The 19,316-nt window shown below is 39.4% G+C and overlaps 1 long non-coding RNA gene and 1 pseudogene across 4 annotated transcripts in view; one reads left to right on the top strand and one right to left on the bottom strand.

The window, feature by feature from the left end:
- LOC113841204 (uncharacterized) overlaps positions 1 to 748 on the bottom strand; it is a 29,474-nt gene extending 28,726 nt beyond the window's left edge. For 3 of the 4 annotated variants that reach the window (XR_011810391.1, XR_011810393.1, XR_011810394.1), the window contains exon 1: positions 214 to 748. This is a non-coding gene — a long non-coding RNA (uncharacterized lncRNA). The remainder of the gene's footprint in view (positions 1 to 213) is intronic. The other variant, XR_011810392.1, reaches the window with a different exon arrangement.
- A 446-nt stretch (positions 749 to 1,194) lies between these two features.
- LOC140002852 (serine/threonine-protein kinase RIO2-like) overlaps positions 1,195 to 19,316 on the top strand; it is a 48,776-nt pseudogene continuing 30,654 nt past the window's right edge.

Raw genomic sequence — 19,316 nt, 5'->3', positions numbered from 1 at the left:
TTTGAACTGTTCGTCTGTTCATGCTGAAATTTAAGATCTGATTTCACAAATTCAACTTTCCAGATGCCTTAAGAGCCAAGAATTAAATTCTGGATAGCCTTACTGTCCACTATATTATGCATATATTGAAACAGCCAGCCTCTTAATTAGCTGATTATACAGGGAGTTAACATCCCCTTTTTTTGCATGGAGTTACCTCATTTGGATACTCACGTTGCAGTCACATATTCCTCATGTTTCTAGCAGAAATACTTTATAGACTAGTCCATATAGGCAGCTTATAAGAAGGACTACACGAGGACCTACATGAGAAACCAGAAAATAATTTCTCTGCCATGCCATCTTGCAGGACGGAGGGGGAAGGAACCACCACCAAAAAACACTTCAGTTTCATCTCCTGTTTTCTAAAACACTGCCGCCCCCCAGAGGCAGCGGTTCGCGAGCTGCAGCTCTGTCAGCTAAAATTTGCAAAATTCGAGCAAAATTTGAGCGCCTGAGAAACATTGCTGGGCGTTTTCGCGTTAACCGGTGCAGACAGAGGTAACCGTGATAACATATAATGGAAAACCAGCCTCCGTGAGCAACATCACACCGCAGGTTAGACATGATTTGTTCCCAGGTATTGCTACCTAACCACACACGGATGGGATGGCTGCAGCTGTATTTCTGCCTCTTTGGGCCCCGGTATTAGTTATGGCAATAACGGGGTGTCACGGCGAAGAAACGTGTCCGCCCCGGGACTCGAACCCGCCACCCCCGGGTCTGGAACCGCCCCGCCCCGCCCCGCCCCACTGCCCTCTGCGTGCGCACCGAGCGGGGCTGCCAGGTGCATGCGCACTGGGAGCCTCCACCCCCCCACACACACACCCCCTCATGGCCGTGGGCGGTGGCCGCGCATGCGCAGTTGCAGCCGGGGGCAGCGCTCTGGGTGTCTGGTGCCGTGGGTGGTGTTCCCACTGGATCGGTCTGGGCAGATACACATGCAACCCCATTAACTCTTTTAGAGTAGAGCGAGGGGTTAAGCCATCACCTTAAGGCTTATTCTGTCTCGATTCGTAGAGGCTTGTTTTGTCTCTATTTTGAGTTGTAAGTGACTTTGCTACCGGCTCGGTATGCGAAGATACATCGGAGGACACGCGTCTCTATGTAGCTGCCAGGACCCAAAACAGGCTCCGCCGGTAGGGCGAGGTAGGGGAGAGGGGGGCGTGCGCATGCGCGGTGCGTCCGCGTGAGGCCGGCCAGCCCTGTGAGGGGGGTGCGGGCGCGGCCGCCATGGGGAAGCTGAACGTGGCCGTGCTGCGGTACCTCAGCGGGCAGCACTTCAGGGTGCTCACCGCGGTGAGACGGGACGGGACGGGGACAGGGGAAGGGAAAAGGGAAGGGAAAAGGGAAGGGAAGGCAAGGCAAGGCAAGGCGCAGCTCCCCCCCCTCCCCTCCCCTCCCCTCCCCTCCCGTCCCCTCCCCGCTGATGCCGCCGACCGTTCCCTCTCGCCCCCCGGCAGGTGGAGATGGGCACGAAGAACCACGAGATCGTGCCTGGCAGCCTGGTGGCGCCCATCGCCAGCCTGAAGCACGGCGGCTGCAACAAGGTGCTGCGGGAGCTGGCCAAGCACAAGCTCCTGGCCTACGAGCGGACCAAAAGTGAGTGTGGGGCCTGCGCTGGGAGCCTCCTCCCGGCCCTCCCGGTTCTTCAGCGCCACAGAAGTGCGGTAGCTTGGTCATTCGGGTATCCGGGGCGTTTGTGAGCCCCGTCTCGCCTTGGGGCTAGCTGGGGAATGTGAACTCCTTCAGCAACAAATGGTGTTGGTGATTTCTGAAATTCATGGATTCGTTCGTCCAAATTCGTGGATAAAATAAATAATTGTTAGCTAAGGTAGTATTTAAGTTCACATAGGGATCAGCCCAAATGTGTTACAGTCTTACAGCAGACAAACTGGAGCAGACTGCAAAAGCCTTATACCTTCAGCCAGTCAGGAACGGTCACTAAAGTAGTATTTATTCTGTCCCATTCTGTTAGTAGCGTTGGATTTCCTTTAGTCTTGCACTTGCATCTGGCTTTGCAAGCACAATGTGGGAGTCTTCATGAAATTCATCTCCTTTTTGTCTCCGTTTTTCAGACCATTAAGGTTTGGTTTAGGTCTTTGAAACAATCCTGAATCCTTGCCGTGTCTCCTAAGTAATCATCTTTCAAAGTAATCCTATGCAATTTGAACCATTGTCACTGCCTGTGTTACCAAGGGGCTAACAAAATGTCTACTTTTTATCCAGTTAGTTTTCAAAAGGCTTGCACGAATTTAAGCTTACTGTCAAGTTGGGTTGATACTAGCCAACAGTGAAAATACTATTTGAGTGTTGTGTACCATAAGCAGGAAAAAAAAAAAAAAGAGAGACCAAAATGAAACTTCTTTTAAAAGAAACACATGCATAATATGGAATGAAATGTTGTGTAATTTATTTTTTCCTAGCTGTCCAGGGCTATCGGTTAACTAATGCAGGATATGATTACCTTGCCTTGAGAACTCTGTCTTCCTGGCAAGTCATCAGTTCTGTTGGAAACCAGATGGGTGTTGGCAAAGAATCAGGTAATTTAAAAAAGTGTTTTCAGTATATAATTTTTTTTTTTTAGAAGAAATGGGTCTGTATTTTTGTTAATTTGTTGGAAACTTGGTGAATTTACCTTTGGATAGTCATATCAGTTAATCTGTCAAACACCAAAATTTATGGTCACTTCAAGTTCTGTGTGAGTCTTGACTACATCTGATTTTTTTCACAAGTGTTGTTCCACTTTGACCATTTTGTACAATTCTTGGATGGTTCCTTAAAAGGTATTTTGCAAACAGGTGACAGTTGTCTTGTGACTTGCAAAGAATTTTGAAGCCTTCTGTCAAAAAGATTAACATCAAATGTTTCATCCCACCTAAAAAAAAAAAAAAGTAATATACAGTCCAAACTATTGGAGTGCTATGTTGGTTTCTCATGCTCATATGTTGATTGTAATTTGGCACAGCATGTCTTTTGTCATTAAAAAATGACGAAAAAAAAAAAGAGGATTATTGGGGACAAATGGTAAAAATGAAACATAGCCAATTGCTAACACTGTTTTAAAGTAAGAGGTACCTTGAGTTTTCTGTCCAGTCAAGAGAAGTCTTTTCTAGTGTGCCATTAAGTTACTTCTTATCCCCTAGTCTGAAATATGTTTCAGATCAGATGGATGGTTCAACCAGATGATCTTGGAGGTCTTTTCCAACCGTAATGATTCTGTGATATTCTACTAGTGGAGCAGCATAATCTCTTCACCAATGACTTCTTCTTGTTCAGATTTGTAATACATAATATACAAATTTGGTTGTCTTTTCTGTTAAAAGAAGTGTAGTAGACTTTGCTATTCCAGAAATAGCAGTTACAAGAAGTCAAGCAACCGATTTCTCACTGCACTGTTGCATTATATACCTGTCAGATACCATTTATTTCTCAGATCTGTGCTGCTGTTTTTTCTCCTAGATATTTATATTGTTGCAAATGAAGACGAGCAGCAGTTTGCAATGAAATTGCACAGGCTTGGAAGAACTTCCTTTCGCAGCCTGAAAAATAAGCGTGACTACCATAAGCACAGGCACAAAATGTCATGGCTGTATTTATCGCGGCTAGCAGCAATGAAAGAGTTTGCCTACATGAAGGTAGGTGGTTGTTTGCACCATATTAACAACGATGTAATAGTCTGGAATGTACTTCTCAGATTATCTTCTCATCACTTCATATTTGCAGTATATGTTAGGATGTATGCTTTTTATTTGTTTTTTTTAGTGGACTTAAAGTATACATTTCAGAGAATGACAGTGCTGATGCCTTTTGTATACTTTCAAGTGACAAAATCAAACTTTGCCATGGAAGTCGTATGGAACTGAAGCAATTTCCATAAAATTTCAGGTGAAGCTGTCCAGTCATCTGAGTCTTAATAAAGGCAGTGAATAAACTATCGCCATTTCACTTAACCTTGTCTTAGGAAAGACTATATGCTAGGGAAAATTTGTGAAGTATCTACTAGTATTTTAGTCTTGTCTATTTGGATCACTTCCACAAACATAATTACAGAGTATTTGTTAGGTCTGTAAGCGATGAGTTTCAAACTGGGAGGAGAGCACACTGAGAGCAGCCCTGCAGAGAAGGACTTGGATGTTCTGGTGGATGAAAAGCTTGACATAAGCCAGAAGTATTTGTTTGCATCCCTGAAGGCCAGCAGCCTCCTGAGCTGCATCAACAGAGGAGTGGCCAGCAGGTGGAGAGAGGTGATTGTCTCCCTCTGCTCTGCCCTTGTGAGGCCCCACTTGGAGTGCTGCATCCAGGTTTGGGGCCCCCAGCACAAGAAGTATGTGGAGCTGTTAGAGTGGGCCCAGAGGAGGACCACAAAGGTGATCGGAGGGGTGAAGCACCTCTCCTGTGAAGAAAAGCTGAGAGTCAGGGTTATTTAGCTTGGAGAAGAGAAGGCTTAAGGGAATGCTAATAGCAGCCTGCAGTACTTAAGGGGGCCTACTGGTAAGCTGGGGAGGGACTCTTTCAGGGAGTGTTGTGATAGGACAAGGAGTAACAGTTTTAAATTAAAATAATGGTAGATTGAGATTAGATACTAGGAGGAAATCCTGTGCTCAAGATGGTGAGGCACTGGCATAGGCTGCCCAGAGAAGCTGTGGATGCCCCATCCCTGGAGGTGTTCAAGGCCAGGATGGATGGGGCTTTCAGCAGCCTGGTCTAGTGGAGGTGTCCCTGCCCATGGCAGAAGGGGTGGAACCAGGTGGTCTTTAAGGTTCCTTCCAACCTGAGCCATTCTGTGAATCAAGTGAATGATTTGGTAAATATGGTTAGAGCAAGCTAACAGAGCTACAAAATACTGTGGCCTACCTTTAGTTAATCTTTAATGTAGTGTAATACTGGATATTAATATTTAAGAAGAAACTTTTGCCTTACTGAGACTGAGTGTGGATTACCTGACCAGGCCAAACTGTATTTACAAGAACTGTTGAACCTTTTTCTAACACCCTATTCCCAATTATCTGCTGGTGGTTTCTTAAGCTAACAGACCAGATACGATTCTGCTGTTTTTCTATCCCGTTGTGTTTTCCTGCCACCTGCAGGATAACTAAACTCTGGAAAATACAGAAGCATAGTTAGTAGTGAAAGTTCAGATTGCTCTTCCTCCTTAAGCACATGATTTGACTTTTACAGTTAGCAGTTGAATAATGTGTAGGATGCTGCTTCCGCAATGGTGCTTAACTGCTTATCTTATATTTGTAGTTTGTCATGTATGTAATGTTTTCTTAATGGTTATCTTTTATTTTTTCAATATGTTGTCTCTTTCCAGGCTTTGTATGACAGAGGATTTCCTGTTCCAAAACCTGTAGACTACAACAGGCATGCAGTTATTATGGAACTCCTTGATGGCTACCCTTAGTAAGTTTGGAAGCTTGAAGTCTGTTTTACAGAAGCCCTAACAACGATAGGTTCAGTAAGACAGCAGGGATGACGTTTTTCCTTATCGTGTGAGTCAGTTCTGATCATGCTGAATAAAGCATGAATAAAGTCAGGCCCAGAACGGCTAGGGTTCTGCTTCATTATATTTGGAGAAATTGGTGAGAGAAGGAAAACTAAAAAGATACTCTCTTTGTCCAAAAAGACTGGTGGAAATAGACTTTTTTTTTTTTTTAAGTACAGAATACATCAGAGGAGCAATGTGATACAGAGGTTAGTGCTACAACCATTTTCTACACAGAAATTTTATGTTCTATATGTTATCTATTCAATGATATTCAATATTGATATATTCAGTATATCAAATATTCAGTATTGAGTTGTGTATCCTCCACGTTCTGAGCTCCAGTTCATGATCCATGTTGTGGTAAAGATTCAGGTAGGATTACAACTTGTACAGTTGCCATTGTAGAACTTCTGTGTTGATTTTTTTGGGGGGTGTTTGTTTTTTGTTTGTTTTATTTTTTATTTTATGTGTTTGTGTGCATTGAACGCTGTTTTTTGCTCAAGGAAGATTACTTTTCTTCAGTTTTTCAACATCCAGAAACATGAAAAAATGTTGAATTTTGTATGTGAATGAATGGCTTGTTTTGTTTCCATAGCAGAATGCAAAATAGCTATTTGATACTCTATATAATGTACAGTAACAAAGGTTCAGTGTAATTAATCCCAAAGTATACAGTTGAAGAGTTACATTGAAGAAGTGCCTTTTAAGACTTTATTCTATCCCGTTTCCCCGCCTTTGTTAAATAGTTCCACATCTGTCCTGTAGACAGAAAGCTTTAAAGTTACATGTGGGCATTGCAGGTGAGGCTTACCATGCTATCCCAGTTCTGCAATTTTAACTAAGCATTTCCTGAAGGAGATGCTGTACTAGATGAGAAATTATTTCAGGTGATCAGCATCTCAGAAGATACCAGTTTAGATGACTTCCAAATTCAAAGAACAAATGGTATGTTTTATGATACAGACCTCTGGCTATAAGAAATGTCACCAATTAATTTTGCTGTTAATATGAAAATATTCAACAGCAGCCTATTACAGAGCTGCTTGAATTCCATTGTGTTTTGTTTGTATGTGCAACTGATATGTTCTCATAACACTACAGTGTTGCATTCAGGCCAAAATATATCACAAATTAGCTGTAAATGACGGCTTCTTGACAGCTCCTGGTATAATAAGACAGCTGCCTATTTATTCTGCTTGTAAAAATAAGGTGATGTCTATTCTGCGCACTTTTGGGGCAAAACATATACTTTGCTTTTATTCTGGAGTTTATGCTGGAGTATATTCTGGAGTGCTTTAAGCTTTTTTTTTTTTTTTTTTTTTGGCTTTGCCTTATCCCCAGCTTAGTCTTGAAAACACTTTTTTGTGAGACATTTGAATGGCATTTGAATACAAGAAGACCTAAGTTACCTAAAACAATCCAGACATAAAAATTCGCTGATCCATTGTTTAAATTAGGCAGCATAACCATCGTGTTTGATAGGAGTACAAGAGACAAAGGGCTTTAGTTAAAACGAGGGATTTAACCTGGAGATAGGAGAAGCTTTCTCCCCATGAGGGCAGTGTGGTGGAGATTGCACAGTATGTTTCCATCCCTGGAAACTTTCAAGCCCGCATTGGTAGAGCTCTGATTAGTCTCATCTAATCTCAGAATTGACATAGCTATGAGCAGAGTATTGGACTAGTAACCTCTGGAGATCCCTTACGACTCAAATTGTGACCCTGTCATTCTCTCAGATGTAACTCATATGCCTTGTCTATATTTTTAAATTAATTCCTTCAGGGTTCAGGATATTTTCTTTTTTATTTAACTTTCCAGATGCCAAGTACACCACATCGAAGACCCTGCTGCTGTCTACGGTGAATTAATGGATCTAATTGTAAAACTTGGCAATCATGGTTTGATTCATGGGGATTTCAATGAATTTAATCTCATACTGGATAATGATGATCATGTCACTATGATTGATTTCCCTCAGATGATATCAACATCACATCCAAATGCTGAATGGTACGTACAAATGATGTATGCAAAATAAACCAGTTAAGTGCTGATAACAACAAATAGTCAACCATGATTTGTTTTCATAAGCCTGCTTCAAATTCTTTTTCTACTGTTTTCACCATACATTACAAATGCAATTTGTTTCATGAATGAGTAGAAATCTCCTTAGGATAAATGTGTAATTAATTGCTTCTCAGTTAATATTATTTCTTTCAGTTAAGAAATGAATAGAAATAATCTGCATTTATGTATGTATACCTACACGTGTACTTTCTCACTTCGAGTCACTGATGGTTATTAATATTCAAATAAAAGGCAAGAAAGTAGAGTAAAAGTTTGTCATACCAGTAGACTTAATTTCCTTGATTATTGCATTTTTACAATTCTGTATTTTTTAAACAGGTATTTTGACAGGGATGTTAACTGCATTAAGGAGTTTTTTAAGAAACGCTTCAACCATGAGAGTGAGCTCTTCCCATCATTCCAAGATATCAGGTAAAAAATGCCAGCTGACTCGTAATTCCCCCATGTTATGGTAGTTACGTTGGTTTTCTGAGAAAAATGGATGCCTCTGAGAGATGATTTTAGAAGTGAACAGGGGGAAAAAGAGCCAATTTGAAATATTTTTGTCATTCTTACAGTAAAAAGGATCCAAACTGTCTTCACTGGCAGTTACTAAAAGTGGTTTCCAAAAACTGAAGCACGTCTTAAAATCTGCTGTCTCCTTTGTCTTACCTCTTGCAGCTAGGGGAAAGAGATACATCCAAATGCCGTAAATGTTACGGTGACGCAGGATTAGTTTCTCTGACTCTTAAAACCATATTTAACAGTCCTGGGGGATCAAGTATTAACTTAGTTTTTAATTTTAAATTTAATTTTCAAAATGCTAGTACATGTGGTGACCGCCTCTTCAAATATTATCTTCAAAATTTTCCTACTGTAGTTTGTCCCTTTTGAAAAGCAAACAATTTTCTCACATATTTTAAGAGCAAAGCTGATTCAGTTAAAAGGGTTTTATATCACTCTGAGCCCTTTCTCAAAGGGGAATTGTCTGTGTGTGTGTCAACATGTCCTTCATCGTTCTGTTTGCACAAGCATAATTTAAGTATTATATTTGTTAAAATCAAATTGTTTGCTTTCAGTAAGTGCTGATTATGAAGATGGAATCATCTTGTATGAAAGTCTGGTTCTGTCAGGCTACATTCTGCTAACTACCCAAAGCCCTGCACTGTAATATGTTACCTATGTTCCAATGGAGTATACTCTTTTTGTTAATAGCATGGTAATTATAGTCTAACTTGATAGTATTTTTAATCCAAAATACAGCATAATGATTTGATATATTAAAAGAAAGCTCACTTCTATTTCTTTCAGGAGAGAGAGTTCTCTTGACATAGAGATTGCTGCCAGTGGTTATACAAAGGAAATGCAGGAAGATGATGAGCTGCTTTTCCCAGAGTGCTCTGATGAGGATGATCATACAACAGAGGAGAGGGAATTTGTAGAAGATGCTGAAAGTAACGCCAACTTCCTCAGCCAAGATAAAGAAAACAATGCAGACTTCATATATGAAGTGGTTTCTGAAAGCAGAACCTCTGAAGACTTGTTATCACAGTGAAGATGCTGAAGCCACAGAAAGTAGTGAAAATTCACAAGGACTGAGTATGTCAGAGTTGAGTTCAGCCTTGGAAAAGGTTGAAGGGCAGCCTGTGCTTTCGAAGTCCAGTGAAGATGCATAGAGTTGTGCACTTGGTTTTTCTGAGCACAAAAGAATACCTGACAATGCTGCTGAAAATCAGACAGAGGGCAGCAGTGGTAAGGACAACGATGAATGCCCTGATCTGGTTGACTTGTCAACTTTAAATAAGGAATTGAGACCTTACAGGTAAATACTTATATTTACTGTCTAGTGGTGTGGTGAAATTTTCTTCTTTTTTCTTTATTTCTAGTAATAGTGTGAGTAAAAATTAGGACACAAAGATCCCTTTTATTTAAAACCTAGCCAGAATCACTCAAGAGATTCCACAAATTTATTGGTCGTGTTTAGCTAATACAGACTGCTGGGCATACAGAAGTGGTTAAATTGCAGCTACTTTAAAGGGCTGATTCGTTGTGAAATGCAGCTCATATATTCGTTTGAGTGACTACGCTCAATGAGCATCTGAGACAAGTTTTCTTAGCTTTCAGAAACGCTCAGGGATTATCCTGAGAGTCTTTCAGTCTTACTCCTTTCCACCTGCATAGAATCCTTTAGGTTGGGAAAGACCTTCACCATCATCCAACGACCAACCTCACCACCACGTAAAGTGGTTAAACCGGAACAGAACCTCTTTCAAACAGCACTACAGCTTCAACTACAGACAAGGGACAAATACTTACTCCATCCACCCAACACAATTAGTTATTTAGATACATTCTTAAGATGTTTTGAATTAATACATTTCAGTAAATTCAAGTAGATTTACACGCTGTGAGAAAGACACCAATACCCATTTAACATCTTGCCAAAATCTCAAACTTCCAGCTTCTGCAGTTAAATGCCAACAAGCTGTTTCAAGGTTAAGCAAACCCCCAAACCTTAAAAAGAAGTAAAACAAATACCTTTGGTGACTGTGTTGTCTTCTTCATTGGTCTTCGTTTTGGGGCACGTTTTTTAACGGCCTTTGCCTGTGGTCTTGCAACACCCAATTTTACCACTTCTGCCCAAGATTTCGCAACTACGAAGCAAAACAGACACAATAACCTTAACTGGCAGCTGTGTAAACAGGACTTCACAGCTATTTATGATTCCAAAGGATTTGCTGCAGTCAGAAATCACAATTTCAAGCTGAATCTTAACGAGCGTCCAAGCATCCAGTACGAGCGTCCAAGCATCCAGTACAAGTGTCCAAGCATCCAGTACGTTTCTACAACAAAAAGCGTCATACAGTTCCAGAATCTGTGCTAAGTGCTGACCTCACTCTGTCCTCACTCTCTGCTGGAGTTCAAAAAGCATTTGGACAGTGCTCTCAGACATGTGGTCTGATTTTCTGGGCGGTCATTTAAGGACCCAGGAGTTAAACTTGATGATCATTGTGGGTTCCTTCCAATTCAGGATATTCTGCGATTCTGTGAAATATTTTCCTCATTACAAATTTGCCATAAGCCTTTCAGTCTTGCACTTTATTGTACCTGAATTTTTCCTTAACAGAATGTAAGGTTTAACAGCAAAAAAATGTTTTTTTTTTTTGTTTGTTTTTGTTTTTTTTTGTTTGTTTTTTTTTGCTTTTTTGTTTTTTTTTTTGTTTGTTTGTTTTTTGTTTGTTTTAAGAGAAACATATCCAGGATTAACCAGGAAGGCCTGTGATTTTATCTCACCATATAATAGGACTATCACTGAGACACTGCACACAGACACTGCACACAGCATGTTATTCACAACTTTAAAATGATTCTACAAAAAACGAAGATAGCAAAGAATAATAAATTGCCAGATGAATGTTGATATTGATGGGAAATTTTAAATTTGACTTTGAAAGAGTCAAATTGATATAATTTGTTTTCATAAATTAAAGACATGTCATCTTTAAGTGTTTTCATAAAGATTAAATTTTCAAGAACCAGATTCCCTCTCAATTTTTCCAGTGGTATCAAAACTATTTTGACCAACATTTGAATTTGAATGTTCAACAATTAAAATATTTGTGTCTCAATGGTTATCATCCATGATGTCTGCCATACACCCAACACTTACAGGCAGTCCAGTCTACAACTGACAGTGTGTGAACTGGCTAGGGAAAAAGGCATAAAGAAACTAAGCTGAATACAGGTAAAATGCATGTTTTCACCAACAAAAATTATTGAACTGAAATTGTATCAGTTATATACTACTCCAAATTGAGGGACTTGGAGGATCAATACCGCAATTAACCTAACAGAACCTTACTTAATGACTTTAATTCACGTGAAAGATTCACCCCACTGCCATTCCTCCCTCATTCTGTCTTCCTGGTGAGGCCAGGAGTGTCCCGAGAGCACATAGAAGTGTGCCCAAAGGGAATTGCTGATTTTGGAGGCACAAGGTGCCTATGGGGCCAGGTCGGGAGCTGGGCTGGGATGAGCTCCATCAGGCAGCCGGACCAGGCCCGTTTCCAGCGTGGCGGACGAGCAGCCTTTGCCCTGAAACTCAAAAGTCAAACTCTGTCGCTGACTTCCCTTATTAAAATGGGAGCGTGGTTGAGAGGGGCCATCTCTTGCCTGGGGATGCCAGTCTTTCCCTGTAGTTAATGGAAAGAAGGAGGCTTCTCTAGAGGGCGAAGGCGAGCTGAAACCTCAGCTGGAGTGCCCTGGAGGTACTGCTGTGTCTCCACTGCCTACACAGGGATCTTGGGAGGCAGGTCTCCGGGTGATCAAAGTAGTCTTTGTGTCTGCCTCATTCCCTAATTGTCAGTAGATATCCCAACTAGTGAACAATGTACAGCATAACAAAGGAGGCACACATATAAAAAGGAGCAGAATTAGCCTGCGCTAATTGGTGGGCCTGACTTTGCTGACAGGAACCAGGCAGTTAAGAGGAGGGCTAGGAAGTAATTCACTAACTAAAATACACCTCAGAACACAGTAGTAAAATGATTTTATCTTGGTAATTTGACAGACTGGAACAGCAACAGATGAAAGTTTTTCATTTGTTTGTTTGTTTTAACCTGGCCCAGCTACCAGGTCAGACTGCTAGAAGTCTCGGCTGTTGATGTAAATGAGTTGAAGGCTTTGACTTGAAACTTGTTCTCGGTGGGTCCGATTAAAGTGAATTTGGCCCTCGTTTTACATGTGATTTCTGACAAAATGATCTGTCTGACCCTCCTACAGGGTGTTATCATTGTCCTTTATTTAAAAATAGGTCATTTGGAGCTTTATGTACGTACGCAAAATATTAATTACAAAATTCACACAACTTCCACAGTTGGCTGGCTTGCAGAATATTTCTCTCAAACAAAACCAAGGATTTAAAACTTTGCCTTACTTTGCCTTAGTAAATGTGCTTTTAGCTTGTTAAGAAAAGCCCAATCTTTAAATATAATTTAAAGCTCTAATTAGTTGATTTTAGGCAATTTTTTTTTTGACATTTTAATGGCAAGGATACCTGGATTTTTTCTGGTATTCATGAAGATATTTGATAAAAAGGTAGATGCAACTCTCTCTGAAAATAGCAAAAAAACAAGTTCATGGGATCTTTTCTAAGCCATACAGTAGCCATTTAGATTTTCTTATATGCTTTCAAAGCTATCCAGGAGCCTGGTAAAGGCTCTTAATTGCAGAACTTCCCAATTTCTACTCCACTAGCACTTCTTTAACTAGGTCTTTTCCTCCAAAATACGATCCTGTCACTGAAGGAAATAATACTGAGGAAATGAAATATGGAAGTTAAATATTAACTTTTTTTTCCCTTTTTAGAGAAAAAAAATATATATATATATATATATATATACTTTTCAGATGGCTGCAAGTCTGAGCAGTCCTTTCATCTCCCACTCTCAATGCAAAAGATGCATTTCTAGAAATGGCACGCAAGTTTTATGGTTAATAAAATAGTTTATTGCGCCATTATTGTTAAGAAGTTTTTCTTGCAATGGAAAAGCATTCAGGTACACACTAAAACAACACCAATCCCACAGAATATTGTGTTTGTTCAAGCATTCAAACTTGATTAAACTTCTCTTTCAAAGTACTGCTGCATCACAGTTCAGTGAGCCCAAATCTCTCCTAATGCTTGGACACTTCTGATAAAGGATTTGTGTCAGGAATGTGTTTTAAAGTGCTGTTCTGAAGTCGGAATAGTTCTAGACAGAGATATTCAACTTCCTGCTAGGGATAGGTGCTCAAATTAAGCATAAGAAGGTACTTGTATCTACCCTGAGTACCATAAAAAGCTATCAGATGACCCAATATAACTGACAGTTAAAATTCTACTTCTACATCACCTTCTTCCAGTGTATTGCCTCCCCAAATTCGAGCCCTTCAAGTGCACATACAAGCGCAAGTCACAAGCCTCAGAATATTCACTAACTGATTTTTGGAGATGCAAGTAACCCCAAAGGCTTTTTTTTTTTTTTTTTTTTTTTAAAAGAAGGGTGCAAGTTCCACCTGTTTCAGTTTTATTTTGTTTGTTTGTTTTCTTTTGTTTTTTCTTCCTCCCCTGAGGACAAACCATAAATTCTATCCTAAAGAAGCAAGAAAGGAAGCTGAAATAAGAATCTATGGAGATGACATCCTCAAAGATCATCAATTACCTGATATCTTTTAATCTTTGAGAATTGGCTCCATCAGATCTCAGCCTTTGGGAAATTATCGAACCTGACAGTGTTTACAACTCAGCATCAAGGTTAACAACTACAATCACACTGTTCTCTCCAAATAGCATTGCACCTTAGTGTCAAGTCAGGAGAGGAATGCCATGGAAAGATACAAATTAAAAGATGGAAAATTCAAACCAATACAGGTTTTCTTGTAATTAAGCAGCTGATCTTGTTATCAAGAAACTTTTTTGAGCTATGAACTCACAGTAGTCAGAAAGGATATTGGATATGAAAGAGAAAGTCAAGAGTAAATGACATATCTATATATAAACTATACCATTGATTACAGTACAGGTTTGAAATATTAAAATCTAATGTCAGGATTATTTTTTTATTTTTTTATTTTTGGAAGATTGCTTAGAAAATATGAATACCGAGTTAACTAAACGCTCAGCCTTACAGCGAATATTTTAGTTACCCATTTTAATAAAATGTGACCAGGCTCTTAAACAAAAATAGAATAATAAAAAATAATAATAAAATGGACTGCATATTTACTATCTTACTGTATCCATGTAAAATGTTATTTAAAATTTTATTTAAAAGCCTTTCTGGAGAGTATATATTATACCATTACTGAAAATTATATTATCTTTACATACTTGCAGGTATTTATGGAATGTTCTTGTTTCTTTTGGACAGATAAAATATATATATATGTTTTTGCCTTTCAAAATATAGTCTTCAAATATATTGAACCCAAAAAAAGTCTGATGCACTGTCAGGCACCTCAATTTCTTATACGTCTTCCTAGTTTGGTATAAAGGAAACAGTCTGCTGATGAAAAGAAAGGCAGCTGTGATATTCTTTCTTATGTTTATTTTACCTGGCCATGGATATTCACCACCACTCTTCACCAACATTATTTAGTACTCATTCTCTACTGTTCTACTGTCTAAATATCTCTCTCCTCCTTAAAATATATTTATAAATGTAAAAATATATAGACACATACAGAGAAAACTATGAATCCAAATAAAGTCATGAGTAACTGTAAACATATTTTTATGAATCCCTGAAAGCTACATTTATTATATAAAACAAACAAACAAACAAACAAAAACACAAACACAGAATTAAAGTCAACTTTATTTTATTTACTATTGTCAAACAAAAACTTTCTAGGGCAAGACATTAAAAGAAGTGAGGCATATATAGAAACTGAATTACATTCTTTCAAAATCCATAGTCAAAACATCCTTGTTCAATGGACACATAGCACATTATGTGGTGTACAAAAGTTTTACTGCAGATAAAGACATTATGGCGACATCTGCCTGGCACTTTAACACCTCCTTATATTAAAAATTACATACACCTTATATTAAAAATTACATACACTTCCAATGCTAAGGATCAGCTGTTTCTCCACCTTATGTTTTCAGTCTATGCCTCTTGAAAAATGCAGAAATATTTCTTTAAGTGAAAGCCAAACAGTATTTGGAAATAAATAAATAAATACATAAGTAAATGAAGTCTTTGCTATGATCACTTACAGTTCATACCTGGGGACAGAAAAGGACACTGTAAAGTCACATCCCAAAGGTAAATAAATCAAGGTAGTGATGGAGTTATAAATACCTCCACATAGGATATTTTACAATTTGTATTGAAAATAAGCATTACAGAATTTCTGAGTTTCTCTTAAATTATTTTTGTGTCACTTTCTTTCGGAAGTTCTGCATAGGTACCCTTGTTTTTCCCTTGAATATTTACCTAGCACAAGACTCAGAATATTTTAGCTTGAGACTCAGACCATTTTAGAAGATATTTTCGTGTAATAAAAGAATTGCAATTTGCATTCTTTAAGGACACCACCACCTTCCAGAAACACATTAAATGAAGCAGAATGAAATCGAAGTAGGGCAGTTTGGGAATTATTTTCAGCTGTGTTGCAGCTCTGAAGGGCTCTTTCAAGTTAGGCATTCAATTTAGGCAAAAATACCTGGCTTCTTGTAGAGTTTATAACCTAAAGGCTATTGATTTGGCAGTATCAAAGTCGGTGAAGATTCCTGGAAGGAGCTGAGTGTCGGTGTACACTCAGGAGATGACCAATGACACAAGACATGGGATGACAACCGCACATTTATATTTGCCATCAAAATTTTTGAGAAAATAGTTAACTTGAGACTCCTAGCTATACTTGAGAGCAAATTGCAAGATATTTATGCGTACTATGTTACAGAAAATAATCCTATGACACATTTTTCCTTGTGGGGCTGTGAGTCTCACGAGATGAAGGTTGACCACCTTCTGTCCCCCTGAACTACTGTAATGGTACAGATCTGGTCAACATGCCTAGGGATGGATACCATTCTTTACTCATGTTTAGCTTGTACTAAATAGTAATATAAAAGTAGAAAATAAATTAGTTCACTGCCACAGAGATATCAAATGTATATCAAGTATTAATTATGCATTTAGTATGTTCAGAAATTGGTAACTCAGCTCTGAAAAATATATATAAGTGTATAACTTTGATAACTTTATATGCATACTTTACATATACATAGAAAGTCACAAACTAGGAGCAAACAAAAAATGAGATATCAGACAGAATCACTGGAGACAAAAATATATATATTAATTAGAATCAGAAAATATGCCTGTGTTCAGCTCTATTTCTCAATAAGGCTATAACGTTTGCATATGTGTGGTTCACTGGAGCTTGTTCTCACTGTAGGTGTGTTGGTAGGACTTTGCTTTCCTCTGAGATTCTACAACTAAAGTAGGTTATTTTTTCCCATTCTGTGTTAAACAGATGCATAATTTACTTCAAACCACTGTTACCATTGCTCCCCAAAATGATGTGCATAGGCTGCTGATCTTTAAAACTTGTTAAAATACATGTATATACATATATATATACATGTATATCAGTTTACTAGTTTTGAAGAGACAGACTTCAAAACAAATCAGAGACACCAAATACTTGAGTTTAAAATCCTGTATAAAACCTTTAACGTGACCTGTAGAATTACCAATTCTGCTGCATGAAAGTCACAGATACTGTCTTAAAACAAGAGTGTGGACTCTTTCTGCTGGTGTCAGTTAGGACGAGACTGGTTTTTAGAATAAAAGCAAGGACAAAACTAACAATCATCTTTAGAAGGGAATTTCTTGCACTGCCCCAAAAGGCCATTAGGACCTCTTTTGCTAAGCGAGGCCCCATTTCTGTAGTATCTCAGCAGACAGAGTCAGCTGCTCTTTATGGACTATTATTTACTTATTAATTAGATATTTCAAGTCAATTTACTTAGTCTGGGCATTAGCTGCTCAACAGAAAACAACCACAGAGCAGTTCCTTTCCTGTGGATCGCAGCCCCAATTAATAAGCCCGAGTGGCTGCATGGGGAGCAAGCTCAGGCCCTGTGTGGCAGTGGGGTTAAGCAGTCACAGCCCAGCTTCTGGCACGCTTCGTTAGCCCCCGCTCATCAGCAGTCACGTGCTGACCACAGCTGAAGTGGTGGGATGTGTGATACCCTAACGCAGTGTGCCAGGTGCTATGAAAAATGATTTGCTCCTAGCGGCGCTATCTAGTTAAGGGTGTTCTCTCAGTTCTTTTGAAGTGGTTTGTGAAAAGGAGCCGAGAATCCCCCCTCCTGCTTCTTTCAAGAACTTTGTTTGGAAAAAAAAAGAATATTGCCCTGTTAGGAAAGCCTTAATTAGGTTTTATCCAATGAGTCAAGAGTAACATTTATGCAGAACAGCTTTTGTGTGGTGAATGTCTTGTTTGCACAACCTGTGACACTCAACAAACCCAAACAAAATGCCCCTTTGCTCATCTCGCTGACGAGCTCTTCACTTTGCACAGCTTGGCACAGAGGCCAAGATGCCCTCTTATATCCTAGTTGCAGCTACTGAATGGAAAACAAGGCAGCTCCTTCAATGCAGTGATGGAAACTTGGCAAGTGTTCTTCCTCTACCCTCACAACTCCGTGCCTCTGCCCAAGGCTTTCATCTCCTCTGGTATGGAGGCCGCCTCACTATCGAACACGTACTAGCTAAATTAGGGAAGATGGAATGATCCCTTATCATTAAGGCTGTGTGTAATGCAATTAAAATGGAGCATTTTCTCACAGCACAAGAGTTCAGCCCTGTTCTCATTCTGAAAAAAAAAAATAAAAAATAAAAAATAAAAATTGGGGTGTGCCTTAGGACTTTGATTTGTTAGAAATTACTGCCTTGAATAATTATGGGATGATATTAAAGACTGAAATGACAGAGAAAGAGCAACTTAGAGGCACTTGCTTCTCTTACATAACTGCAAGAACAAAAAATACAAGTTGGAACACGGAAGACAGCAAGGCTGTGAAGCTGACCTAGAAGGGTACTTATATCATGAGCTTCCAGAGGTCAAAGCGCTGCTGTTATTTCCTCTTTCTACCCACATTGCATAGGGAAAGCTACTAAGCCAAATGACAAATTGATCCCAAGCACATCACCTTCAAGGGGTTACAAATGCCAAGCTGCTTTGTCCTGTTTCTCTTCTGAATCTGTTGGTGGCTATCACCAGGTTTCTTTGGAAAACAACCAAACCAACCAAAAGGGATACTTCTAAGCAGCAGCCAGTAGGGGCCGACACAGGATTAGGTTGATGAAGATGGCTTTGTGAAGTCTCCCTGTTGCAGTTAAGGAGACTGAGTCACAAACAGAGCAGGAGAAAATGAGTGCAAGGAAACTGGAGTTGTTCAACATGCAAGGACTTCATATAGATCCAGTAAAATCGGTAAAATTCTGTAAAACTCCAAGGTCACTAGTCTAGACCTACTGCTTGAGTTGTTGCTGAGACAAGAAGCATGAAGCTACATGTCCTGGAATTTGGGATGATCATAAATCCTGCACCACAGACCCAATTAAACATCTTGGGTGAAGATACTCCTCTCATTTCAGAGGCTGCAACCTAAGCTGGTGGAAGCAACCCCTCACTCCTCTTGTGGTAACACTTTGAAAACACGGATTTCACAAATCAGAACTTGCCCAAAGGGCCATTCATCTTCTCCAAAAGAAGCCCTAAGAAAAACATCAGAAAATAAACTCTATCTGTCCTTCCATAGAAATCTATTACTCCTCCTAGACTATATGAAAATGTAGGTTCTTAACTGGGGTCTTAAAAACGCATAGATACCTGAGCTGAATTTTTTTTTTTTTTTTTTTTTGCATTTAATAGAGGAACAGAAAGCTACCACCCTTTGAGATGTGTGCACGCCAACATTATCCACAGGCCGCAGACACTGACCTCTAGAAAATATTCTCCAAACCACATTCAGTACTCCACATCAGCTGCAGCTCTGAAAAGGGCAACATCGCAACCTCATATGCTCACTGCTCCTCTTCCCAGTGCTCACCTCCCTTTACAAGCACTGCACAGCGTGGCCATGTTTACAAGAGAACTGCCTGAATTTCAGAGGCACCCACATTACACTTCCAAAAATTATGGCATTTGGCTA

This window comes from Anas platyrhynchos, chromosome 6 (assembly GCF_047663525.1).
Source record: "Anas platyrhynchos isolate ZD024472 breed Pekin duck chromosome 6, IASCAAS_PekinDuck_T2T, whole genome shotgun sequence".
Taxonomy (NCBI): Eukaryota; Metazoa; Chordata; class Aves; order Anseriformes; family Anatidae; genus Anas; species Anas platyrhynchos.
This window is presented reverse-complemented; position numbering and strand designations above follow the sequence as displayed.